At 45.6% G+C, this 24,434-nt stretch overlaps 1 pseudogene; it reads left to right on the forward strand.

Annotated features, from left to right (window-relative positions):
- The first annotated feature begins 3,937 nt into the window (after window positions 1–3,937).
- Window positions 3,938–24,434, forward strand: part of LOC123413413 — a 62,487-nt pseudogene continuing 41,990 nt past the window's right edge.

The raw sequence follows: 24,434 nt of genomic DNA on the forward strand, positions 1-24,434 counted from the left end.
TGTGAGCTGCCTGATCAGGCATTACATGTTGAAATTAGATGAACCGTGCAAATGTTGCCCCTCCACCCTCGGGCTCAACGAAATCATCCTGGCATTCCCACCCTTAGTCATAGATGTTGTCATTACGTTGTCCTCTACGATCCTGTTATACATGATCACGCAAGCAGACGTCACCTGTCAACTCTTCATGTTTTAGCAGGGTGCCCAACCATAGCCCAACGAGATTGGAGCAGACCAAAAACATGATCGACATCCTTTCGAGCACTCTCGTCGAAATGTGTTCAATGACAAGAAGCCTAGCAACCAAAACATCACTCTCACTATCAGGGCTGCGACAACAAAATTTGAGGCCCCGTGCCAAACTCTAAAATAGGCCTACCTCTGAGTAGGCCTATATTTTATTTTCTAGAACGATTTGTAGAAGGTATAACCTGATGTTGGGACCCTGAACTCTAGATAAAAGATGAAAAATAATAAAGTTAGCAAGAAACCATTGTCAGTGCTATTAGGACCGGCCGCGGAACTAATCGTCACATACCGCAGGTCCTTGAGGACGAGCAATGGATATGTCAAACTCATACTACTTCTGCAAAATTGCGGGGAGTCACGGACAAAGACGAACTGACAGGCGAGCTTGACGGCTAGAGGAATCGCCCATAGAGTTCACATCTACGGCTCGTGCTAGCGTGCTTGATTGCACCATCTGAGGCCTTGTGTCCTGGACGACGGATCGATCTGGATCGGCCATCGTCATCGTGAGTAGATGAAGAAGACTAATTGACGGTGGCACGCTCGGGCGTCAGAGGTTGAATCGTTTGGCAGGCCAACTGCAAAGGCTAGGCCTGATCCTGGACTTCCACTCTTCCAGCAGCTCATCCCAGCCTCACCAATGGTCATGGGCTATAGGTGCGGTTGTCAGAATTTGGGGGCCCCTGAAAATTTGGGGCCCGTGCCGTTTGCACAGGCTGCACATCCATGGGGCCTACGCCTAAGTCACTATCGGATGATTATTCAGACGATGATGAACAAAAGAGGCTATTGTAAAAAAACTCATCCGAGCTATCTGACATGATCTTTGGAGAGGTGAATCTGTACTTCAACATGAGGCCAGACAAATGGCCAAACACCTTGTGTCCGACGACGGTCGCGGGCATGGACTGATCTCGATCGATGAAGACCCACATCCTGGCCGGTTCCGGTGGTGGCGGTCACAGAGCCGTCGAACTCAGCATCCACCCGCGATGGTGGTGGTTTGCCGAGGGTGGCCATGACCTTGGTTAAAGGGGTTATAGGGGCGCGGGCAGCAAGCTACACCCTCTGCATAAAGAAATGGAAACAACTCACTCTGATAATGACGACGTCGATGGCAATGGGATGAGGGGTGGCAGCTAGGATAGAAGCGGGTTTGGCGGTGAGGGCAAAGAGGATGGGAAGGTCAAAATCGACGGGGTGGGGGTTGGGGGTACTGGTCTGTGTGCCACTAGTGGGTGGGCCAGGGAAGGACAAGGGGAGGACAATGCGAACGTCCTTGGCATGTCCACACGAACGAAAATCCAATCCTAATGTGGATCAAAAACGGATCGAAGCGGGCAACAAAACAAACATCACTCTGTTTACATCCCTGCTTGGATCATGTTTTTTCTCGCATGGACGGACAAATTACATCAACATGTTAGGTTATTTGATAGTTTTTTTTTGGGTGAAAGTGATGTCCTTGGGTGATCTCATAGTTTTTACGGATGGAGACAATAAGTCGGTCCATGAAATTTTCTTCCTTTTGATATATTTCGCTCAAATGGTTGAAGCGAGACAATGAAAGTTATTCGTCGACTATGGACCAGTTTTTTTGGCGTCTTAAAATATAAGCTGCCTTCTCCTCAGCTTTTCTTATAAGCCATATCTTTCATTTGTTGAAGCTTATGCATTAATTATGAATTAACTAATTTAAAAGTCTTTCCAAATTGTAGAAATGAATTATTTTTTAAGCTGAAGAAAGGCAGCTTATTTTTTAAGTCTTAAAAAAAACTGACCCTATGTATGCTTTTAACACTTCACCTGAGACCCGACATCTATCTTCTTATCACACTCGCCCAGACCCGGAACAACTTGGTCCACCAAGCAGCCATGAGCCATCCACGCCCCGCCAGTAGCGGGCCAAAAGCACTGTTCTAACCTTGTGGGCCAAGATGTTCATAAACTAAACCCGAGACCGAAGGATTTTCACGATCTAACCTTTCTGGAAACGCCAAGGGTCGTGGCGTTTCGGACCAACACAGAAACGTCGAGGTAGTTCGCGTCGTTCGTCCTCCCACGGCCCGTAAGGGCGGTAATGGCCATCGAGTTCAGCCATGGTGGCGTGCCTATACAAACTGAAGAAGATCCATTCTTTTAAAATAAGGCTCTTAGCGACGGTCATACATGAGAGATTGATGCAGGTTGTGACCCTTCAACCGAAGAACTAGTGGAACCTAAAAAAACAAAAGCATAATTTTGTTATTTCTCTCAACTTGACACTATGAAAAACAAACAATGTAGAACACAAGTACCTCCCCCCTTTCCACTAGCAAATCATAATGCTTCTTTTCGTAATAATCATCAAGGCCGGGATATTTATCCGGCTCGAACATCCTACATAATAACTTTAGGAATTAACATAAGAAGTTTAGCAACAAACAAATCACAAACAAATCATAAATAATATTAGGATTCAACATAATACATTTCTAAAGATTCACCATGAAGAATAATCTTAGGTCTAACATAATAAGTTTAGCCAAAAACAAAAATCACAAACAACCAATTTTAGGGTTTCACCATGTTTCAAAAAATGTATCTACAACAATCAATCTTGACTTAAAAAAATTAGAGGAACGAAAGGAGAATACCTCAAGCAACATCGGTCCGGTCTACTCTTTTTTATGCCAAAAATGGAGGATTAGGGTTGGATTTGGTGGAAGAGGAGAGGGGCGGAGAGCAGTTCGTCTCTGGCGGCTCAGGAAGAAGATGGGTAACTGGGCACCCGTTGCCCATTACGCTGACTTAATCCAGGTCAGAAACGCAAACGGCCAAGCATTTTCAGAAATGCAGCATGGGTCAGCATTTCTTGCCTGCCACGTCAGCGGGTAACGCGTGATCGGCCTGGCAGTGAGCCAAGGAAGAAACGCGACCTACCTCGACGTTTCTATGTTGGGCAGAAATGCGAACTACCTCGGCATTTTTGTGTTGGTCCGGAACGTCACGGCCTTTGGCGTTTTCAGAAAGGTCAGATCTTGAAATCCTTCAGTCTCGGGTTCACTTTGTTAACATCTTGGTCCACAAGGTTAGAACAGTGATTTTAGCCCTAGTAGCAGCCCGACCAGGCTCGAGCCCCAGTGGGTCCCACAACGGCCAGTTCTGGAGGCAGAGCCACCCAAATCCAGACTCACCGTAGCACACCACCTTTGCGCCTCGGTGATCCGCGGCCGGCCGGAGCCAAGCTGCCACGACGACAAGGAACAGATGCCGCGCCAAGCCACATCGCCATCGGGCCAAGAGCCATGCCGCTCGACCATCTCGCCGCCGCATCGTCGAGCGAAAATACCGTGTCACCGAGGAAGCCCATGACGGATCTCCATACAAAGCCCCACAACGCTGCTGACTAGCCCCGCCGCTGCCAGCGCCGCACGGGGTGACGCCCACCAGCGGTGGCGAGGGGAGGGGAGGTGAGGCGGGGCGTAGGAAGCTTAGGGCGGGGGGCAAGTGAGGGGAAATTTTGTTCTATTTAGACTGAAAAAAGTACTTATCTCTGTTGATTAAGTTTCTTCTGTCACGCACTGATAGGCTAAATAACTTGATCACTCTCGCTGCAGTTCCTTCTGTTAAATTTATTGCGCGGAAGCAATGGTTCATTTCCGGCTCAGCGGAAGGTCTCATACATGTGTACAGCTATGAAAATGAAATGCAGAAGATCACGAGTTTCAGAGCTCATGATGGCCTCATGTCGCTGGCCGTTCATCCGGCTCAGCCGTATGTGATCTCATCGCCTTGGTCACGTCACCACAGGAAGAAGCTTTGGAACTGGGAGAAGGGATGGGAGTGCACACAAATATTTGAGAGGGAATACTTTGAAACGGATTTTGTATGCCAGGTTGCTTTTGATCCCAAGGAGGCCAACCGTTTTGCTAGTACTTCGGAATACTCAGTGAAGGTACGGGATTGTCCATCTTTGCTGAGAAAATTGTAGTACATGATGAAGGCAAGCTCTGATCGATACTATACATTTAGTGTAAATTATATGCTTCATGTTCAGGTTTGGAGCCTAGATTCTCCCAGATCTAACTATACTCTGGCTAATTATGTTGGGAAAGTGAACTTGCTGGAATTCTTCACACGTGATGATCAGCAGTATTTGATTACTGGCTCTCATGATATGACTGCAAGGGTATGCATTTCTGTTCAGAAATACTCTAATTAAGTATGCAGTCCAGTATAATAGTGCGTGTCTTGTCTTTCTCAAACCAGATATGGGACATGCAGATGGAGCAATATGTTCCTAACAACCAGCAAACTTTAATGTATCCGGTGGCTTCTGTCTTCTCACATCCTAATCTACCAATACTGCTCACATGTTCATCTTATGGTACTTCTCATTTCTGGAGCTCCAAATATTTCAGGTAATAAAAAAAGTTGATAGCCCTAGCTTATATTGCCAAGCTAGCGTGTTGGCATGTGATATTTGCAATGCGGAAAATTGTCAAAAATATTAGCAACGAAGGTGGCGTTTTCTTTTCGTAAATTGGTTTGTTATTTTAGAATTTTGATAGAATCATGGGCCCCCCAAAAAGTTGCCGACCATTTGGGCCCAGTCTATTTTCAGAGGCTTGCCAACAAATAGTAGTGGTAACTTGCATAGAAACCAAATCGATTTTATGAAAAATAAAAACCAAATCGATTGACCAGTTGGTTGGATATTACTCCCGCCGTCTAGGTTTAGTAAGCCCTCACAATAAACACATCAACCAAGGGAATCTACAATTGCATAGAATAACATTCTTTAATTATGTGTGTTTTCCACCAGTTTCTCATGTGTCGGTCCATTTAAAGCCTTAACTGGCATATTGATGACATGGCATAGTATTAATTCAGGAGAGAGATGATACTAGTATGATATCATAATATTGTATCATAGCACTGGAGTACTACTATGAGTCATAGAAATTTATAAACGAGGTAATCGAGAATACCAACACAAGATAATATGCACTATGAAGGTAGTATGTACTACTATCTCCTTATTATGACCAGCTTTATCTCTCAACTTCTAGCCAGTGACTAGATCATGCATGGCCACCTCCTCTTAATTACTGTTGGGTGCCCCTTCACATTTAATTTCTGTCGCGCATAGTCTTGTTGCCTAAATTAGCACTCCTGTACACAAGTGATAAATTATGGTAAAATGTCTCATATCTTTTGTCCAAGCAACCATCCTATGTCGCATTCCATATTTCGTTATGTAACTTGTATAACTGAATCTCACAATACTCAACTATGAATTGCCCACAATATTAGGAAGGGCTAGCAATCTATTTTACTCCCTAATTTATATGGGTCAAACTAACCATGCTAGTTTTCTTAGCTGGAACTACTATATGTCTGTGTGGATTAATAGATGCAGAGGTCGGGGGTTATCCTCCTTTTCGAAAAAAATAGTCATATGGAAAGAAGTACCTGAGTCAGGAATTAAGTGATATGCCTAAAGGTGAAGATATGGAAGGTAGGGTTGCACTATCAAGAGGCCTAGCAGCAGATCCAACAAGAGGTTGACAGTCCACAATGTTGGTTGGTCCAAGTTAAGGCAGACTTGACGCAATCACCCCCGAAGCAGAACTTCGAGGCAACATCTTCAAAAAGGAAATGATGTGTGGTCGTCGACTCTGGCTTATCTTGCCAAAAGGCTAAATTGTTGGTGTTGTTAGAGTTGTGTCAAATATTGTGTACAAGATAGGTTACACTTGGACTTGTAGTTGTATTGTGTTTAGATAGGATATAGAGTCGTGTCCAAGCAGGACACTTGTATCCTAGGCCTCTCATATATAGCGGGGGTAAACACACGATGTAACCAAATGCCAACATAATAGCACATGCGTGCAGGGGAGTCTGCGGCGTGCCAGGGTGCGGTATTGTGACGGTGTCACGGGGAGGCCCCGGGGATGTAGCCATATCGGTGAACCTCGTTAACAAATCTCGGTGTCGTGCTGGTGTGATTGCTTGGTTCTCAGATGATCGAGGTGTGCCTCGGATTTATTCTAGCAAGTGGTATCATGAGCTAGGTTGTTCGAAGTTTGTGGATTGTTGATCTAGAGGATAACTCGTTGGCTGGTTGATTTCGTTGGTGGTGTCGATGATCGCGATTGTGTGATGCACTGGAAGCAGCGACCGAAGGCAGCGTAGCAGTCGAAGCTAGCGACGAGGCGTTCTAGATGAAGTCTCGTCGAGATCGGATTGGTGTTGGAACCGTGCACGCGCAACTTTGCACGAGCGCAGGCAAGAGCATCGGTCAAGGCCTAGGCGGGGGCAATCTAAAGGGATGTGGATCGCGGGAGGCAGCGGTCCATGGCACGAGCAGCTTGCGGGCGTTGGGCTGTTGTGGCGGCGCAAGCAGGGACGAGTGAGACCAGGGATCGGAGGAGCAATCTGGGCAGTGTTCACGAGAATTGCTTGAAGAAAAATAGAGGACCGTGTCCTCGTGTTGACACATCAGGCAAATCAGGTCTGGTTGAAGAGATCCATTGTGTTGTGCATCCATCGGAATTAGCAGGAGGGTTGACAAAACAATTAGCGAGCATCGGGTTGAGCCAAGACAGGGAGCTACTACACGTGATGGCCATGTATGCTTTGGTTGGTTTGCTTTTAGTACGCGGAACTTTGGTTCGTGTACATGGGGCATCGTGGGCTCGGATGATTTTTCACACGGCAGTTGTACAAAGAACCATGGCGTCATAGGATACCAGGTTTGAGGTGGAGACGTTCGATAGAACTGAAAACTTTGGGTTATGGCAGACAAAAGTGAAAGATTTGTTGGCACAACAAGGATGCTTGAAGGCATTGCAGAAAGTCATGTCAGCTAAGATGGAATTATCATGTGATGGATGGAAATTTACGGAAGATGATTAGGGAGTCTGGAGTGTGTCGTGCAGTCGGACAAGTTCAGCTTGGTCGGACTAGTTAGCCTGACGGATCGACGCGAGTCGGTTGGTATAGAAGATGGTGGTAGGATCGGCGATGATGACATAGGAGCGTGATGCTGATGGTGACTGACTTCTAGGCGTGGAAACATGCGGCACAAGCTCTAGGGCTTGTGTGGCTTCGACAAGACTATGGCGCGGGGTTGATTCAAGACGGTGCACATGTGAGCTTGAAGTCGACGGGGCGCAAGGGATGGACTGATCATCTACCATGGAGTCATGTTGAAGGTGGAGATGGAGTCTGGAGGACTTCACTCGGGGAAAAGCGAGTGACACGTGGTTCGGACTGGTGCTCGGTGGTCTGATGGAAACATGATACTCGTCATCGGTCGGTGATGATTGGTGGTACTCTGCAGTGGGGGTTGAGTGGTGTGGGTTCGCGACCCTTGAGACTCGACCAGGACATCGGAGGCTCGACGCGGTAATAGCGGCGAGGTGTGCGGTACGCACGGGACATGGAGACGGGCCAGGGCTCTGGTGTTCATACATGCATGTGGTGAGGCAATTGCGAATTTGACTCGGGATGATGAAAAGCAATGGTGAAATTCCTTCAAGTTTCAGACGGGCGGTCAAGGAAGAGCGGTGATGTTGAGTTCAGGTAACTCTTATGTGCGACACCCAATATGAGTTGTTCACTTTCACGCAGGTCAGTGATCGGTGTGTGATGGTGTTGGATACTCTGGAAGTTGGGAGCGCAACTAGAGTAATGTGGAGCTTAATTTTGTTCAAGCGTTGACTATGGCTAGAAAAAGATGGAACTACAAGTTGCACGTGGAGTCACATGGAGTCTTTGAATAGCAGCGGTGCTCATGGGATAAGCTCAAGTCCAATATACATGAAAGTTTGATGCATGAATGAATTCAAGGTGGTGGAGAATATTCGCCAAGGTGGAGTTTGTTAGAGTTATGTCATATATTGTGTACAAGGTAGGTTACACTTGGACTTGTAGTTGTATTGTGTTTAGATAGGATATGAAGTCGTGTCCAAGCAGGACACTTGTATCCTAGGCCTTTCATATATAGCGGGGGTAAACACACGATGTAACCAAATGCCAACATAATAGCACATGCGTGGAGGGGAGCCGGCGGCGTGTGCCAGCGCCCAGGGCGGCCAGAGTGCGGTATTGTGACGGTGTCACGGGGAGGAGCGTCCGTAGTCATGCCCCGGGGATGTAGCCATATCGGTGAACCTCGTTAACAAATCTCGGTGTCGTGCTGGTGTGATTGCTTGGTCCTCAGATGATCGACGGTGTGCCTCGGATTTATTCTAACAGGTGTTTCACCTGGATAGAACAACACCTTGATGTTAACCGCCAATGTTGCTATCGAGCTCTTAGCCAGCATCCACATATAACTAGAGGCCAAAGAATAATATGACTTGTGTGATTGGCTTCCAGGCCGGAATAGTTTGGTAGCATCATTTGTTTTGTTTGTTTGGTGATTGTTGGTTTGGTTTTGTCCCGAGTTGTCAGTTATTTATTCTTGTGCTAGGAACCTAACTATGGTGCAAGCTTTTTGCGTTTTCTCAATGCATGGAGGTGCAAGCTTTTTGCGTTTTCTCAAAAAAAAAGAGGAGATTTCGTTTGAAGAGAAGACATCACCGTGTTGCTTCTAGTCATTGTTGTTACAGGAGAAACTTGATTGTCTTGCGGACCATGGGGCAAATATATAATACAATAGAACAATATAATACTCCTTAACACCCCCCAATGTAAAGCGCATGCAATAACATTGCATTGGAAAAAGATTAACACAAAGAAATTGGGTTAAAATCCAAAATCCGCTTCTTGGAAGTTCTTTCGTAGCATGGAGTCTTTAGAAACCCTGCTGATCAAGCCAAAGTGGAATAGAAAAAGCACGCCAAAAAATATCATAGCACAAGAAATTGTCAGGAAAGGAAGCTCAATGGCAAGACAATGGGCGTAGATAAAAAACAATGCATAACATCGCCACATACTCATATAGAGTATAACCAGGACCAGAAAAGCCAAAATTATTTGACAGAAAAGACTATAACCAGAAGAGAAGGATGTCCGATAAAGGTTTGGTGGACTCGCATGACCTAATAAACATGAAAGAACAATAGACTTGGTGGACAATGTAGGAAAATAGAAAGCTAGTATGCACACACGACATGGTGATGCAGAAGCCATTGTGTTCGCAAGGTAGGCTGCCGCCTGTGTAGGTGATATGTCGGCGAGTACCAACGACGATTCAGACGGTGTAGAAAAATATGGCGGACGAGGAGCTAAAGTAGTGAGATGTCGGTGAGGATCCATCATGTCTACATGGGAGGTTACGAAGGAAGCCGTGGAAGCGATGTAGCACGACCATCTAGTCATGCAGAAACCACCAAAAGAGTCGATGTCACATCCCGAAAGCAGCAAGCGCAAGGGAAAGCGCATGTGCGAGATGAGGAGCAGAGGGAGTTGATGACATTGTAACTGATGTTTTTCTTTTCTTTTTATGCTTGAGTGTTTTTTCTGTGGAATATCATAGGTCTGAACGGATCTGGATCCAACTGAACGGTGTTTCTCCATTATTTGCTTCACTGAAGCTGGCCCTATTTCGGAAGAACAGAGGAGAGGCAGTCACACATGGAAGCAAGGTGGCGCTCTGTAGAGCAGCGAGGGTCCGAAGTGGCGGTTAGCGGGGGAGCAGCCGACAGCAGCGCCCATGTGACAGACGATAGTAGGCGGCTCCCATATAACATTGAATTTGGCTGCCAGTTCTAGTGACCAAGTCTTCAATTATGGCCAAGTTAGAAACACGGGCTTGGATCCGTGATCGAGCGATGCAGGAGCAGTGATGAGGCCCGATGGGAGAGGCGGGGCCTACAGGGAGGGTGGGCTACCAGCGGCTGTGGCGTGCTTGACAGAAGAGATAGGTAGACCGGTGGCTGTGGCGTGCTTGACAGAAGACATAGGTGCTTTGGAGGTGCTGCTGGCAGGGCGCCAAAGGCGAAAGGCTGGCGGCTGTCCAACATTGCGGGGACGATGATAGTGGGGTGGACAACCGTGAGGCCGTTGAAGACGTCGAGCCGACAGTCGGCGGATGATGGCTCCTCGATCGGGCAGCTGCTTAAAGATGAAGGTTTCATGCCGATAAACTAGTGGCAATGATGCAGAGGAATGGGAGTCTGGGCGTGAAAAACAACATGATTGCTGTTGTGGATGGCAGCCATTAGTGACCTGATTCAAAACTAAGGATTGACCGGCAAAGGAGATGGCTGCTTTGCGGTCTCACGAGAAAAAAAACTAAACCTAGGCCCATTATACCATGTTAGGAGAGAAACTTGATTGTATTGCATTGCCCATGGGGAAAATAGGTAGTGGTATAATATTTGGGGTACAAGGAAGGAAATCTAGACTAGTAAGCCACCACCAATACTGATACTCCTTAACATTTGGCACACCAGGTCTCGTCAGTGGCAGCCATGTGCGCCAGGGCAATACCTAGCAGCTTCGGCCACCATATGTGCTGCCTGGCCGACGATGGCCTGCTTCAGCAGATCCAGCCTATGGTCAACCCTCATGGTGGGCATAAAACCCGATACCCGAACCCCGAACCCGAACCCGTATAACCCGAACCTGAAAAACCCGATCACTATATTGGGTATCAATAGTGGAAACCCGAATTTAATTCGGGTAATTCGGGTAAAAGATCACCGTACCCGAATTACCCGAATAGCCCGAATTGTTTGGCAACTCAGTAAGAATGCTCCACGCATAGAGAAGGTCGGCCCAAAAATAGCCATCACTACTCGCATCCCTGCAAAACCTAGGTCGGGTCGCCAGCCTCCAGGCCACATGGTCGTGGTGTCGTGTTCGATAGACTTCCTTGAGCGTCCACCGCGTGCGCAAGTGTGGTGTCACGCGAATCCATCCGCCTAGCGTCCTCCTATGATGTGAAGTGGTGCTCTTATTCGGGTAAACCCGAACACGAACCCGAATTTTCGGGTACCAAATTGTCGGGTTCTTATATTTTTGGCTATATTCCGGGTTTCATTTTTCATAACCCGAATTTTCCAAAACCCGAATTACCCAACCCAATTTTTTCGGGTAACCCGAATGCCCAGCCTGCGTCAAGCCACAACCAACCAGCCGCTACAGGAAACTAGGGGGTCTACGAATAAAAATATCTGTCGTTTAGATTGTTGCTTATCCCATATCATGGTTGTTCATGGTTGTAGGACGATTCATTATTTTTCTTTTTCTGTAACGAAATAACTATTTCTTAACAGAGTATTTAGTTAGTTTGCATGAGTCATTCTTTCTCTTATAACTTTTTAAACAAGTGTTTCCTTCCCACAGGCTTGAGGGAGTCCTTGACTATAGTTCTGGAGGAGATTTACGGGGCATCCCATGTTTAACGGTATCGAAAAGGTAATTAATTTTCTCCTTTGGCTTCTTCTTTTATTGCCTAATATATTGTGCACATTCATCAACTTGAGGAGGCGTCCTTCGGTGCACCCCTCTAGAGAAAGTTTACTGATCTCAAAGTCACTTAGAGAGAATGTACTTATGTAATTTGTTAATTAACTGCTTAATACCAGCTGAGATTAGATATCTAATTATTTACTGTGCTACACAACAAAAAATTTAGCCGCTACACCTCAATGAGCTCATGCCTATTCATTTGCATCATCTACAAAATAGCCACCCATCTCATGTACGTCTGTTTCGGCCAGCCGAGGTTGGTAGCGCATATAATGCCGGGGCCTCTTTCAAAGACGTTGGATCTTTTATCAGGTCAATTCATAAAACCCACGATGATGGCACCAATATGGATGGCATCCATCAGTGTTTGGTTCAGCCGTGTGCAGAAGGCAGGCGAAAAAATTATTTACATCTTCTAATTTCGTGAGAAGGAATTGCCTATTTCTATAATGGAGGAGCAAGCTAGCCTTCCACATACAAGCAAAATTTATTACTCTATATAAGTATAAACAATTCAAAAGTATGACTGCCAAACAAATCACCGTTCTTTCTCAATCCTGAACCACACTTACATTATTCTCACTTCCTATTATTCCAGTAAACCAAGGTGTCTTTATGTGATTGGGCAAGAAGCTGCATTAACAATCCTGGATATTGAAAATGAGAAATATCAGGACTCAGTGGAATCTAGTGTGCCACAGTTATGCGCTGATACGACACCAGATGACACAAATTCTAAGGTGAGTTAACTGTTTGGAAACTCACTGAATTCGAACTACATAGCCCAAGTACGAAGGTTAATCATTCCAATCTTGTTCCCCTGCAGATGATAGCCAAAGTGTCAAACGAGCTTCTTCATGTCCACACACTGAAGCTCCACTTCCCTTTCCAAGCTCACAAGTTGATCCCGTGCTCACTGCACCTAACAAACAACACAGATAAACATGTGGCTTTTAGACTTAGTGCAGAAGAGGGGCCGACGTGGTGGCAAGAGCCCTTTGCAAGGATGCCCTTAGGGGGAATTGTGCCCTCGAGATCCACTTACACTCTCGTTGTGACAATGAGAGAGCGGCCGAATCTAAAAAAAGAACAAAACTTCAATCTGATCCTGCAGAGTAGTATATCTGGGGATAAGTACATCTATACATTCGAAGATCAATCCGCATGTGATCTTTTTTTTTTGGGATGCCAAAGAGAAAGGGAATGCGGTGCATGAGGTGAAACTCAAAGCTGCTTTGTCCCTACAAGGACATGGAATGTCTAAGGTGAGGTTTTCTAAGTCAAAAAGTATATATTTCTTCTCGCGTTTTACCATTCAATTTGTTACTTTTGTCTGTCTTACTTCTTTTTATGTTAAACCAAAACAGAGGGTTATTTTTTGGTGGCATATGCTAACTTCATTAAGAAGGCCAAACTTTGTTAATTACCCATTATTCCTGCTGTTTTCTTCTTGTTTTGATTCCATTAAACCGGAATAAGGGCCAGGTCAAAAATAATGAGAGTGGATTGGTTTAGAATTAACCCGTCAAAATTTGCAGAACATATCGACTGGAGAAGATGTAATCCAACCTTTAATAAAAATATGGGGTTTGTTCCACCCTGCCAAGGATTCTTCTGGTGCGCTGTGTTCCCTAGATGCTGATCCGACATTGTCATGGTGGGTGCATATATAGAATAATATAGGCATATTAATAGTTTGTGCTTTCTTCAAGCGAGTCATTTGGATGCTAAGGCCCTATCACTAAATCTATTCTCCCCAAACAGGATTATAACGGGTCATCGCCACGGAGATGTTGCTATATGGAAGTGCAGCACACAGGCAAGTTAATGCATTACTTCCAGTACCATAGTCCAGGTGTATGTTTTTTTTGTTTTTTTTTTTAGAGAAGGAGCTTAAACCCCCGGTCTCTGCATCAATCGATGCATGCAGCCATCTTATTAATTATTCCATAAAGGTCTAACAAGAGTATACATCAATCCACCTAAAGCCACCACTCACACCTACAAACTCGATAATGTGGAGTGCTCTCACTCCACATATCTAAGACCGGTGTTGTTTCCAATCCATCCACATAACGTATCGGGAACAACAGCCGGTGCAGCACACCTAAAACGCACACCTTACGCACACGTTTTACCAGCCGACATCATCCTCGAACCACTGACCCATCTTCAGGAAAGAGATCCGCATCATCCTTGCCAGTCCAATCATCCGTTGACGCCACCACAGCGCCCAACGGCGTCACCGCCCTGCGCTCATCCGTCCATATGCGAAGACTCCGGGAGATCTATCGTGCGTAGCACCTGCCAACCAGGCATGACTCAGCGTAGCACCTGTCGGCCAGGCATGACTTGACAGCTCCACCGAAATTCCGTGCAAGACGAAACCGCTCCACCTCCTGCCTCAGTCTGACAGCGCTGCTCCACAAACGATGCTCCCAAGAGAGAAACGGCACCGCAGTACCGCCATCACCCGATCTGGAAGACCAGATCCTAGGGTTTCCCCCGAAGCAGTGCCCACCACCAGCAACCGTTCAGGACCCACACAGTGCCCACCACCACTCAGCCCTCAAGGCGACGCCTTCAGGAAGGTCACGACGTCAAGGACGCCGCCGCCGCCCACCGGAGTTAGGGTTTTCACCCGAGAGGCAAGGAAGGGGAGCAGAGGAGCAGATGTATACCGACGTCTCCAAAAAAAAATAACAGCGCCCTTGAGCGTCGTCATCGGCGTGGCCGGCCTGGGCCAACCAAGGGGTTTCCCCCAATCCGAATCTCCTCCACCGGCTTCACCCACAGGAAGGGCCCCGACAACCACGCCGGCACCGCCAAGAATCCGCAGGAGAGAGGCCCACAGATCAGGACCTGGGGGGCGTAGGTGGCGGTGCGGGCAGCGCCCGATGAAGGGGAACAACACACCTCCACAACGACGCTTCCAAGAACGATAGCGGTACCCGCGGGCGTCACCGTCGCTGCTCCGATGAAACCAGAGCAAGGATTTCTCCCGGAGCTGCGCTGGATATCCACCGCCACCGACCGCTGAGCATGGCCGCCACGCACCATCACGACCCCCAGCCAAGGCCACTGCACCGCGCGCCCTAGACACTGCTCGTGCCCAGCCAACCAGCGCAGCCAGACCCGGCTGCCGCTCCCTACCACCAGGGCCGAGCGCCCCGCTAGATCCGGCCATGGAGCCCCGGATCCGCCCTCCACCGCCGCCGATTGGCGAGATCACACCGGATCCCGCAACCGCCGACGCGGAGCGCCGCCGTCAGAGCCCGAAGGCCGACGCGAGGGGCCTCGCCGCCGCCATCCCCGGGGCTGCGCGCGGCTTTGCCGGCGTCCCCTCCGGCAGCGGCGAAGCGGGAGGGAGGCGGAGAGGGTGTCCGGGTGGCGGCGCGGTGCGTGTCTCTATGCGGAGAGGATGCGCGCCGGCGACGTGCTCGCGAGGCGCCGGACTGGAGGAGCGCGGGCCGGGCAGATCGGGAGCCGGGGCAGCGGCGTGGAACTGGTGAGATGGGGTGGCGGCGGCTGGCGCACGAGATGGGGTGGCGGCCGTCCAGGTGTATGCTTATGTTTGGTGATGGTCGCCTTTGGTCACAGCCTAACAACAATCGCCAGAATGCATGTCTGTTTTGTTGTAATGGTTATGGTATTACCAGTGCTAAATCCATTGAATTTTCAAATCACAATGTAGCCTTTTCCGTGCATTGAATTAACAAAAAATCATTTGTTATTACCGTCAGAGAATGATGTCTTCGATTAACACCTGGGAGGAAACAGGTGTCTCTCTGGATATCAACACCCAACATGATGTTTATTCTGTTAAATTCATTACGAGGAGGCGATGGTTTGTGGCAGGAACATATGATGGTTTCATCCATGTCTATAATTATGAAACAAGAATGGACTCCATTAAGAGATTCAAAGGTATTACCTTCGATTCCATAATTAAGTAGACCCATTTAGCATTTCTGGGTTTTATCCTAAATGGATGTAGTCTTACAATCTGCCAACAGTTCTACAATGTTTCCCTCCATTAATTCCCTTACATAATGAGTTATTTTCTCATATCTACAGTACACCCGTCTTGGATTACAAACACTGGTCTTTACTCGTCCAGAGCGCTGGTCGTCCATCCAACCAAACCATATGTGCTCTCGGCTTTTGTAGAAATGAAACTTTGGGACTGGGACAAAGATTGGAAGTGCATACAAACATTTGATACAGAACACTATGATTCCATACGTCAAGTAGTATTTAGTCCAAAAGACACAAACACTTTTGCTAGTGCTTCAAGTGATCACACAATAAAGGTTTGAGTCTCTCTCTCTCTCTCTCTCTCTCTCTCTCTCTCTCTCTCCACAACATATGAAGGTAAGTTTAATTTTCTTCTATCATTCAGCTTTGGAGACTTAATTCTTCCAAATCTGAGTATACTCTGCGTGGCCATTCGGACAAAGTGAACTGCCTGGAGTTCTTCACTGGTGATGGTCAGCTATATTTGATTACTGGCTCTGAAGACTGTACTGCCAAGGTATGTGCATGCCATTTTCATTAAAATATACTCCCTCCGTCTCAAAATAAGGGTTTCAAGCTTAGTATAACTTTGTACTAAAGTTAGTATAAAGCTGAGACACTTATTTTGGGATGGAGGGAATACTATGGTACGCACATAATATTTCTAGTAATCCATGTTTTTGTTTTTGCCAATTAAGATTTGGAGCTTGCAGGAAAAGACGTGTGTTCATACAATAGATGTTTTCATGTCGCCAGTTGTTTCTGTCATTTCCCTTCCAGATACTCCATATTTAACTACAGGTTCGGAAGATGGAACTGTTCATTTGTGGAGCCGTTCTAGTTTCAGGTATCTAATCAGTAAAATACGACATCATGAGATATGAATCAACTAATGTTGTCAGAAGTTGTCGCACTGAATGTACATCTATGCCTGTTTTACATTTGTCCTCCTTATTGAGAGTTTCCCTGTGGGATAATAACATTTTTGTGAAATTCGTAACCGATGGTTTATACTCAGGCTTGAGAGAATATTTAACATTGGTTGCGCTGGACCGGTTCGGAGTCTATGTTTGATGGGTTCAAATAGGTGATCAACACCATCCTATCTTTTTTTGATTGAATATATTTTGTTGAGACTGCCTAAGATCATTGCTGTTGAAACAAAGAGAGTATAACCATAGTATCTGAACCTGGCTTATGTCCATCTTTTAAATTCATTTCTGTTCTCAACTCTCGATGTTACAGTTCACGACCTGATCCTATGCTTTTATACACACGAACAAGGTCCTGGCTACAAAAATGACTATGTTCCTAACTCAAGTACTTCCTAGAAACTAGTAATCGTGCACATGCAAACAAGTCCAGTTTGACCGTAATATTATTTCCAAGATTAGCCACAACAAATGTTGATTTCAAGATTAATTGTGTTTAATGCAATTAATGTTGTTTCCAAATTATAATTAATCCAATTAACATGTTCCCAAAATTATTGATGATGTGATAGATACATCATTGAAGTAGCGCGAGACGTTGGAAATAAGGGTTGGATGACTCATATCATTTGGATTCACCAAACCCATGCTTTTATAAGTACTAGTGTAGAATACTAGCTAACACAACTACAGCACTACCGTAACCAGCAGCCAGCTAATTACATAAGAACACAAGGTACTGAACCAACTAGTGCTTTGATTCTGTCCGAAGCACTACACTTGATCCAACTAGTATGGATTCTTGTCTAGTACCGTGCTTGCCTAATCCAACTTTGCTACGTGAGACTCTAGGACTCAGCTAGCAAACTGACTCTTATTTCAGTACTAACTGAACATGAAATTAATCCTGACTTAAGATTGTTTCCAACACTTACTCTCAGTATGTAAACGCAGTATGGGAGTATAGATTACCAGCTTTCTAGAATAGTTATCACTGTCTGTTATGCCAGACTTGTAAACTAGTCTTTATCTTGTAGGGTTGTAATTCAACAGGAGGGTGAAATATCAATCATGGATATTGACACAATTTCTGAGGTAAGCCCACTAAAATGAACTTACAAAGCTGCTAACCACATTTATGAATTCATCATGTTGATAATTTGGGCTAGCCCTATTACGCGGTGATGACACAAACGTACTATACCAGTTATTCTCAATTTTTCTGTATACTTCCATTCATTTTTTTTTTGAAAAGGAGGATGAGCCCCCGGCCTCTGCATCATGATGATGCATGCAGCCATTTTATTTAATCGCAAAGGTTGAACCGTAGTGCAAGGTACATAAACAGCCAGAAGTCTACCGAAAAAGAAAAATAAATACATGCCAACATGGGCTAAATCAAGCTCAGACTAAGATGCCTATACACCTAGCCTGTTAGTGTGCAGCCATCCATATCGGTTGAAGATAGCCCGCGCTGCCGTCTCCCACCGGTTGCACCCAATAGCCAAACGATCCCTGAACTCCGGAGGCGTGAGTAACAACCACGTACGGATCAAGGAGGTTGCTCTGTATATGACCTGTAAGAAGTTGTTGAATCTATTATTGTTAAAAATCATATCATTCCTGCTATTCCAAATAGCCCATAATAAAGCACATGATCCAATCCTAATTTGCTTGGCTATATTGTCTTGCACTCCATTAAGCCACGTCCCAAATAACATGTTCATACTTAATGGAGTATTAATATTAAAAGCTATATGAATAGTGCGTCATAAAAGTCTAGCCAATGGACAATCGAGAAAGAGGTGTTTTATCGTTTCATTGTTATCACAGAAGCAACATCTAGGGTTACCCACCCATCTTCTTTTAATCAAATTATCTTTCGTGAGTATGACCCCTTTGTGAAGAAACCACATAAAAATCTTAATTTTTAGTGGTACTTTAATTTTCCAAATATGTGAAGAGGTAGGAATTGTTCCGGTATTAATGGTGTGTGTGTACATCGATTTCACTGTAAAACTACCACTTGTAGTTAACTTCCAGTGAATTTTGTCTGGTTGATCAGATAGCTGTACATTCATAAGCCTTCTTACCAAGTGTAACCAATAATCCCATCTTTCTCCCAGCAGTGACCTCCTGAATTGAATATTCAGGGGGGTTGTCTGCATAACTGTAGCGACATAATCCTGTTTACGCCGTACAATATTATATAATACCGGATACTGCGCAGATAGTGGTGTATCTCCCAACCACGTATCCTCCCAAAATCTGGTCGTGGTACCATCGCCTATGTGAAACTTCACCATACGGAAAAAGGATTGTTTTATCTTCATTAACCCTTTCCAAAACGGTGAATCCGTGCGTTTCACTGTCACTTGTGCCAGAGTTTTGGTTTGTAGGTACTTATTACGCAAAATTTGCACCCATATTCCTTCCGTCTCCACTGAAAGTCTATAAATCCATTTGCTTAATAAGCACATGTTTTTCACCTGTAGGTTTTCTATTCCTAACCCTCCCTGATCCTTCGGCCTGCACATCATGTCCCATTTGGCAAGCCTATATTTCTTCTTACTTTCATCACTTTGCCAAAAAAATCTAGATCTGTAAAAATCTAGTCTTTTTCGTACCCCTACGGGTATCTCGAAAAAAGATAGGAGGAACATTGGTAAACTTGTTAACACTGAGTTAATAAGCACTAGCCGGCCCCCATATGACATAAGTTTGCTCTTCCAGCAACTTAGTCTTTTCTCAAAACGATCCTCAATGCTTTTCCATTCTTTATTTGTAAGTTTTCTGTGGTGAATAGGTATACCCAAATAAGAAAATGGCAACGATCCCATCTCGCAACCGAATAATTGTTTGTAGGATTCTTGTTCCTCCTTGGCTTTACCAAAACAGAACAATTCGCTTTTCTTAAAATTAATCTTTAGCCCCGAGAGTTGTTCAAACAGGCACAATATAAGTTTCATATTCCTAGCTTTGGCTATGTCATGCTCCATAAAAATGATTGTATCATCCGCGTATTGTAAGATGGACACTCCTCCATCCACAAATGTGGAATCAGTCCCCCAATAAGTGCCTTCTCCTTGGCTCTATTTATTAGGATCGTCAACATATCAGCAATTATGTTGAATAGAATTGGGGACATAGCATCTCCCTGTCTTAATCCTTTGTAGGTTTGGAAATAATGACCCATGTCATCGTTAATCTTTATCCCTACACTACCTTTCTGGATAAAGGTCTCAACCTGTTTCCTCCAGGCTTCATTGAACCCTTTCATTCGCATCGCTTGCTGTAGAAAAGGCCATTTCACTTTGTCATATGCTTTCTCAAAATCCACTATAAAAACTACTCCATCTAGTTTCTTAGAGTGTATTTCGTGTAAAGTTTCATGCAGTACGACAACCCCTTCCAGGATGTGTCTACCTGGCATGAACGCTGTTTGAGTTTCTTGAACAACCGAATGAGCTATCTATGCCAATCTATTCGTTGCAACCTTTGTGAATATTTTGAAACTGACATTTAGCAAACAAATTGGCCTAAATTGCTCAATTCGAATGGCTCCTTCTTTCTTTGGTAGTAAAGTTATGGAGCCAAAGTTTAAGTGAAATAAATGGAGCTGCCCGTTAAATAAATCATGAAACATGGACATAAGGTCATCTTTTATGATGTGCCAGCAGCGTTTGTAAAACTCAATTGGAAACCCATCTGGTCCAGGGGCTTTGTTCTGTTTCATTTGCATAATTGCATCAAACACCTCTTTCTCAGTAAACGGAGCTGAAAGGACCCCATTCTCATCGTCATTGAGTTGAGGTATATCCTCTGTAGCAGTTTCATCTAATGTTACAGAGTTCACTTCGGGAGTACCAAATATTTTTTTGTAATAGTTTGAGATATACAATTTTAGGTTCTCATGCCCAATAATTGTAGCCTCATCCTGTTCAAGTTGCAATATTTTCTTCTTTCTACGTTTGCCATTGGCTATCATATGAAAAAATTGTGTGTTATCATCCCCATGGACGACCGCGGACACTTTAGCTCTTAATGCCCACTTAATCTCTTCCTCTCGAAGTAACTTCCGAAGCTTCTCTTCTGCCTCAGATTTACTACTCCTATCCGCAATATTTAGCGGTGCAATCTCAGCTTTCAATTCCAAACTATTGATAAGCTGAATCAATTCTTCTTTTTGAATTCTATAATGCCCACTTTGGTTCTTTGCCCAACCACGTAAAAATTGTCGCAAATGTCTGATTTTACTTTGCCATCTTTGCACATTAGAAATTCCCCCAATTCCTTTGTCCCATTCAGCCGCTATAAGATCTATAAATCCTTCTCTTTCAAACCACCCTAGTTCGAAAGAGAAGATATTTTTGTTTCCCACATGTGTTGCCTCCCCCGAGTCAACCAACAGTGGTGTGTGATCAGAAATAGCGCGCTGCAAAGCTTGGACCGTGATGAGCGGAAATTTCTGTTCCCACTCCACACTAGTCAAAACCCTATCCAACTTCTCATATGTTGGGTTGGGTAAATTGTTCGCCCAAGTATATTGTCTCCTGGTTAGATCAATTTCCCTTAAATTAAGGCTCTCAATAATCATATTAAACATGTATGACCACCTAGCATCAAAATTATTATTATTATTCTCCTCTCTCCTTCTAATGATGTTGAAATCTCCCCCTACTAAAATGGGTAATTCCTCATTTCCGCAGATCCTCACTAGATCTGATAGAAATTCTGTTTTAAGCTCCTGTTGAGCAGCTCCATAAACTGCAACAAGAGCCCAACGAAACCCATCAATTTTCGACCTCACACGAAATTTGACTGTAAACTCACCGTACAAAACATCCAGGACTTCTAGCGTATCACATTTGACCCCTAGGAGAATCCCGCCGGATCGCCCCCGTGGTGGAAGGCAGTGCCAATCAAAAACTACACCCCCTGAAATGTTCCTTAGAAACTGTGGATTGAAGTTATCCATGCCCGTTTCTAGTAAGGCCATAAAATCCAATTTATGCTGAATTGATGTTTTTGAAAGAAATCTCCTCTTAGCCAAGTCTGCAAGACCTCTGCTATTCCAAAAAATTCCTCTCATGATTCATCATAAAAAAAATTCTTTTGTATGACGCGCGCGCTTCTGTGTACTGCGGACACAGGGTAAAATTTTCTCTTCCATGGTCTCCTAGGTTTATTACTCATTGTCTCTAATGTTTCAATATCATGTGTTGATTTTGGAGAAAACAATGATTCCAAAGGTGCTACATACCCTTGTGAAATCATATCTTCCTCCTCCTCCTCCCCGGCGTTCTCCGACCCGGGGATAAGGTCCTCACACATACTTTGAAGATTCGAAATACCTAGGTTGTTAATCTCCATATCATTCATTGGTTTTAGCGCTGCCACATTTCTCATAATCTCTATAGCTCTATCTGTTTCTAGATCTAGGAGGTCATTAATAGAATTCGCAATCTGTTTTTCAGAATTACCCAGAGAAATCCCAATACTATTAGCTTTATCTAAAATCTCATGTTCAGAAAAATGCAAAAGGGAGTTACGAGTATCAAAGGACGTACTTATTGTTCCTTCGACATCTCGAAGCTTGGCCGCTCTCATGGCCCTCCCCAGCTGCAAATCATCAACATCGGCCTGTCCTTGAATCCGTTGGCTAACACGTCTGTCAGCCGTGTTCGGATCCAGAATTCCTCCATAAGCAATCATGTCCTCGGTGGTGACAGTACTCGGAACTTGACCTCCTGTCATTGTCCAAGATGGTGCCTTCTTAGTGCCACTAAAGTTGTGTTCCTGGTTTTGATGTTCTATGACGTTTGGTGTAACACTCCGCCCATGTACTGTACGAGTGTTTTGCATATTTGCTAGTTTCTCATGTGTTGACAGAATCTGTGCATGCGATGAGACTGCATGCAGGTGCTTGCCATCCTGATTAGCTGCAGCTCCATCAGATGCCAAACCGGCCACATGTATTTGTTCCACTGAACTATATTCCGCTGCTTGAACAACTGGCTGTTGTGCCGATCTCATCAGTATCTCCGACACAGGCGCCCGACTATCCCGAACGCATTCCTCCGCCCTGGTCCGAGAAGCAGTTGTCGTCATAGAAGATGAATTAGCTACGAGTACAAGATCATCTAGCGACTCTGCGCTTTTGATGTCGACTCTGTCTGTACTATCTCGAGAGCACTCCTCCTCCCTGGTACTAGCAGCAGTTGGCATCATAGAGGATGAGTTAGGTACGAATGGAATATCATCTAGCGACTCTTCGCTTTCGATGTCGACTCTGTCTCCCCATAAGCGAGTTGGTGCTGATTTCGCTTGAAAAGAACCAAACCGCAAGGAGTGTAAAGAAACCGAACTGATCCCCGGTCCTCTAGGCGTATGGAACCCAGTTTTTTGATTGTTCTGCTCTTTTGGGGTGGTGTTTTATCCTCCATCCCTTTAGGTAGTTCCTTCTCCCTATTCCCATCCCCTTCTCCATCATCTGTCCTGTCTACGTCCATCTTTTTATCATCCAAATCTTCCCCAGACTCTTCCTCCAGGTCGATCTGCAAATCATGAACTGACCCCTCGTATGTCCACGGAACCTCGTCAGGTATATATTCCACATGAAGCACTTGCACCCGCAGCCTTGCAATGCCATGTGACCGAGTGAATGCCATATCAACTTGCACTGTTTTGCCTATCAAGGAACCCAAGCTCCATACCAGGAGAAAATCATTGATCGCCTCCTCTGGTACACCCGAAAGTCTGACCCAAATTTGGCTCATTTTCCTACCCTTGATTGTTGGTTTTTTACATTCGTCAAATTCCAAAAGACACTTACTGTTGGGGAACGTAGCATAAATTCAAAATTTTCCTACGCATGTTCAGATCTTCCTATGGAGAGACCAGCAACGAGAGAGGGGTAAGAGCATCTTCATACCTTTGAAGATCGCTAAGCGGAAGCGTTGCTAGAACGCGGTTGATGGAGTCGTACTCGCAGTGATTCCGATCTAGTGCCGAACAACGGCACCTCCGCGTTCAACACACGTGCAGCCCGGTGACGTCTCCCGCACCTTGATCCAGCAAGGAGGAGGGAGAGGTTGGGGAAGAAGTCCAGCAACACGACGGCGTGGTGTCGGTGGAGAGACGAGGTCTCCCGACAGGGCTTCGCCAAGCGCCGGCAGAGAGGAGGAGGAAGAAGTGCAGGGCTGCGCCGAGGGAGAGGGAAAACTGTGTCCTCCAAAGGCCAAAAGTGCCCACTATATATAGGGGAAGGGGAGAGGGGGTGCCACCCCTAGGGTTCCCACCCTAGGGGGTGCGGCAGCCCTCCCAGATGGGGGGTGTGGCGGCCAGATGAGGGAGGAGGGGTGGCGCACCCCTCTGGTGGGCCTAAGGCCCACCTAAGTTAGGGTTCCCCCCTCTCCCCTTTTTTCTGGTGCACATGGGCTGGGTGGGGGCGCACCAGCCCACTTAGGGGCTGGTTCCCTTCCCCACTTAGCCCATCTAGCATCCCGGGGTCGTCACCCCCCTTCGGTGGTCCCCCGGGACCACCTCCGGTGGTCCCGGTGGTCCCGGTACGTTACCGGTGATGCCCGAAACACTTCCGGTGTCCGAAACCATCCGTCCTATATATCAATCTTTACCTCCGGACCATTCCGGAGCTCCTCGTGACGTCCGGGATCTCATCCGGGACTCCGAACAACTTTCGGTAATCTCGTATAACAATTCCCTATAACCCTAGCATCATCGAACCTTAAGTGTGTAGACCCTACGGGTTCGGGAGACAGGCAGACATGACCGAGACACCTCTCTGGCCAATAACCATCAGCG

The sequence above is a fragment of the Hordeum vulgare genome, chromosome 7H, assembly GCF_904849725.1.
Source record: "Hordeum vulgare subsp. vulgare chromosome 7H, MorexV3_pseudomolecules_assembly, whole genome shotgun sequence".
Classification (NCBI taxonomy): Eukaryota; Viridiplantae; Streptophyta; class Magnoliopsida; order Poales; family Poaceae; genus Hordeum; species Hordeum vulgare.